General features: G+C 40.1%; 1 pseudogene; it reads left to right on the top strand.

Annotated features, from left to right (window-relative positions):
- The first annotated feature begins 2,384 nt into the window (after positions 1-2,384).
- LOC129504326 (39S ribosomal protein L16, mitochondrial-like) lies at positions 2,385-3,930 on the top strand (annotated as a pseudogene).
- Positions 3,931-4,414: the final 484 nt, after the last annotated feature.

Below are 4,414 nucleotides of genomic sequence, written 5' to 3' on the forward strand. Positions count from 1 at the left end.
GTTGTGGTTTCAGAAATGACATGCTTGAAGTTCTGGAGTTGGCCCAAACTACTGCTCCTGCTCAAACTGATGGTAGGAAGAGAGGCAGCCATAGGGGCTGTTGGCCCAAAAACTGAAGCTGTGGTTATCTCCACAGACAACGGTTCTTTAGCAAGCTTGCAATTGCTCCATACCCCTTTCATGTGGGCAAAGAAAGAACTTTATCAGACAGAGAGTCTCTATTCTCTTGAAACGCTGGGGTGAGAGGAGAGGAAGTTGGGCAGTAGATCAGGGCAGAATTTACAACAGGGAAAATCACGTTTCTGTTAAGTTGTTCCTTATCACAGGGGCAACTCCATGCCCCTGGATGCGTCATAGGTGCTCATGTGCTGGCTGATGCTCAGACTGTAGCATGAGGACCCCAGAGAGAAGGGAGATCTCTCTGAAGCAAGTTTAAGTCTTAAGCCAGTGGACTCTGGATCACCTGTCTTGGCTTGGCTGTTTAAGGACAGTGGCCAATGGCTGCAAGATTGCATGGGCATTGCAAAGCCTTGTGAGAGAAGCAGAGGTACACAGTATTTCAGCCTTGCCCCTTGCCACAGTGCCATTAAAACAAGTCATCCAATCACCACCCAAGGACAAGCAGGCACATTTGTTAAGGAAAGTACCAAAGTCACAAATTGTACATCTTTAGTTATAACTCTAAGGGCATCCAACCAAAAATGTCTTTCCCGCTATTTATCATAGCCCTTCAGTTGTACCATTGGAAATTTATTTCTTGGAGTCAAGAGTCTTTTCAATCTCTCTTAGAATACAAATATTCTGGAGCATCTGGATGGTGCAGTCCATTGAGTAGCCAATTAGTGGTTTCTGCTCCAGTCATGATTTCAGGGTCATGAGATGGAGCCCAACATCTGGCTCGGGCTCTGTGAAGAGTCTGCTTGAGTTTCTCTTGCCCTCTCTCTCTGCCCCTCCCCACCTCTCTTTCTCTTTCTCTCTAAAATAAATAAAATAAATCTTTTTTAAAAATACAAACATTCGGGATCCCTGGGTGACGCAGCGGTTTGGCGCCTGCCTTTGGCCCAGGGCGCGATCCTGGAGACCCGGGATCGAATCCCACGTCGGGCTCCCGGTGCATGGAGCCTGCTTCTCCCTCTGCCTATGTCTCTGCCTCTCTCTCTCTCACTGTGTGCCTATCATAAACTAAAAAAAAAAAAAAAATACAAACATTCTGGTGGGTTTATCCAGTAGGAATAGAGGAAATGACATGTCTGGAGGTGGGACAGATTGCTGGGAAGGAGCACAGAATGATAGAATAAAGTCAAGACATTGTGTTTACAGCTTGTAATGCCTGGAATAGTAATACATGGTCAGAAACAAGGTGGCAAGATCACAGCCTGTGCAGAGTCTGACTAGCTTAAAGCCCAAATTCTCAATTCCTCCTCCTTTCCTGCCAACCCCTCTTCCACTCTGGCTGACTTAACCTCAAACTTTAAACTCTTCCCTTACTCCTTTTGCTCCAGCAAACCCGTCATATAAAAAGTACTGAACCAAGGAAATCTTCACTCACATCTTGATTCTTTAGGTAAGGAATTCCATTTTTATTTTCTCATATAAAAGAGAGCTAGTCCCATCATGGTTCCCTGATGCTAAAATAACAAAAACAAAACAAAACATATTTTTCTTGCCTTTCTGAAATCTGGAAACCTCTTAAAATGTGTACATTTAATATGGTAGTGTTTCTTTTTTTATATATCCCCAAAAGCTGTTACTAAATACATGGTGTATCTTCTAATTAATGGTCCCATAGCACTAAAAAGATACAGTTTGTTTTTGTTTTTGTTTTGCTCTTTCTCACAAGTTAATGTAAGGAATGAATGTGATAATTCTTGTGAAAACTTGGCAGTATATCAAGGTAGACCATAAAATGCCATGGGATTTTTTTTTCCCTAAATGGCCTCTTATCTCTTGAATGATGGTTCAAATGATTCCCAATGACATCCTATACAATAGACACATGAGGCCTTCTTTCCTAAAGACATGATGTTATGAAGCTGAGTTCTATTATTGAAAAACTCTTTAATATCATAGAAGTGTCCTGATCATTAAAATAAAAAAGAGATAAAATACAAATATATGTTCTTACAAACATTAAAAGTAAACATAATATAAATTACATGTTACATATATTATATACATTAATTAATACATATTGAAAGGAAGCATTATATATGTTCCTTTAGGGATTTTTCTGCATGTCTGGGTTGACTAAAGTTTCTTAAAATATGAATCTAATGATATTTGGATAGGAAATGTCTTCTTATTTTCCTAAATATCCCACAGAAAACATAGTTGGTCTTGATTACTCTGAGACTTATTAAGGTATGATAATTGTTTTAGGGATGATGGCTCTTGGGTTTCTGGCAGACCAAGAAACAGGAAGGTTTGGGTACAAACCTTGTGAGTACCTCTCACTGATACTAGGTAAATAGCCCCCACTCTTCTTCCTGGTCTATTCTTTAGAAAATTTTTATATAGGAGGTATTCTTTCTCAAGTGTCAGACTTCACAATATACAGTGTCAGGGCTACTGGGGGTCTGACTATGGTCATCATTTTCAGATTCCAAGAATTGATTTTCCCAAAGTTAGATGTAAATTTCTGGCAATCAGGATTCAAACTTAGAACCCCTGGTCCTGTGTCCTATGGGTATAAATATTTTTTGCAGCTAAAAAAATATGTGATTTGTTGAATAATTACTATGTGCTAAATTCCATAGTAGGCATAAGATATGCAAAGATGAATACATGCTCTTACAAATGGATAAGGAAATATGATAAGGACATAAACTAGAAACTCACAGAAGAGAATTCCAAATTGTCAAAAACATTTAAATGTGTGTGATTTGCTAGCAATTAAAAATATGTTAAGAGTCTCTGTGGGGAGTCAGGTACAGGTGACCATGTGGCAGCTGCTTGAGCCAGGGGGCCATTCCTGTGAGCAACACTGTCAGATTCTTAGGCAGTCCTGCCCACCAGTGGGGGACTACAGATGCTGCTCCCAGTGGCAACTTCTGAAGATGTTTCTGTTCCTGAAAAGCCTAAGCTTAGATTTGTTGAAAGGGCACCACTTATGCCTAAAGTGGGAAGAGAATCTAAAACCTTGGGTGACATATGGGGACCTTTACTGAAGCTACTGAGTTCACTGAAGGCAATTTTGCAATCTTGGCACTTGGTGGTGGTTACCTCCATTGGGACCATTTTAAAATGATGTACCTGACAATGAACTGCTCTGCGGACCCCAAGAACATGTTTGCCTTATGGAGAGTACCACCTCCTTTCAGGCCTATCACCTGCAAGGGTATGAGACAGTAAGTGGGGGGAGGCAAAAGTTCCTTTGGTCACAATATGACTCCTTGTGAAGGCTGGCTGTCTCATAATAGAGATGAGTGGGAATTGTGAATTCAAAGAGATACAAGGTTTCCTTGACTATATTGTTCACAAATTGCCCTTCTTGGAAAGGAGAAAAAATGAGTGGGAAATATCAGAAAGGGAGACAGAACATGAGAGACTCCTAACTCTGGGAAACAAACTGGGGGTAGTAGAAAGGGAGGTGGGTGGGGGGTGGGGGTGACTGGATGACGGGCACTGAGGGGGACACTTGATGAGATGAGCACTGGGTGTTATTCCATATGTTGGCAAATTGAACACCAATAAAAAATAAATTTATAAAAAATAAAAAAACAAATTGCCCTTCTCAGCAAAGTCTGTGTGTATAAGACTCTAGAGAAGATGTGGAAAGATCAAGAGGAATGAGAACAGAACAACCAAACCCCTGTATCTTTCAGCATATAGCCACTGCCAACACTGAGGATGTGGGAAGTCCTGAGCCCATATGACTTTATCCAGAAGGGGCAGTCCTGGGGCAAGTTCTGTATGCCTAAATGTGTGTAGTGATAATGTAAGAAATAAATGTACAAAGGTTACTGAGAGAAAAAGAATCTACACTTTTATTCCTCTCATTCTACCCTTAAAGTCTTTGGGTAGCTCTGATGTCTAACCAAGGAGCAGCATATGAGTAGATGATTTCTGAAAAACTGTACAATATCTGTTGATTTTTAAAAATATTTTTCAAGTTTTTAAATTCCAGTAGTTAATACACAGTGTAATATTAGTTTCGTAGAATTTAGTGATTCAGCACTTACATACAATACCTGGTGTTCATCATAAGTACTCTCCTTAATCCCTATCATTCATTTAACCCATCTCCCCACCAAACCCCCCTCCAGTAATCCTGTCTATTCTCTGTAGTTAAGAGTCTGTCTTCCAGTTTGTCTCTTTTTTTCTCTCACTACTACGTTCATCTGTTTTGTTTCTTAAATTCTACAGATGAGTGAAATCATGTAGTATTTGTCTTTCCCTGATAGACTTATTTCTT

This window comes from Nyctereutes procyonoides, unplaced genomic scaffold (assembly GCF_905146905.1).
Source record: "Nyctereutes procyonoides isolate TBG_1078 unplaced genomic scaffold, NYPRO_anot_genome, whole genome shotgun sequence".
Taxonomy (NCBI): domain Eukaryota; kingdom Metazoa; phylum Chordata; class Mammalia; order Carnivora; family Canidae; genus Nyctereutes; species Nyctereutes procyonoides.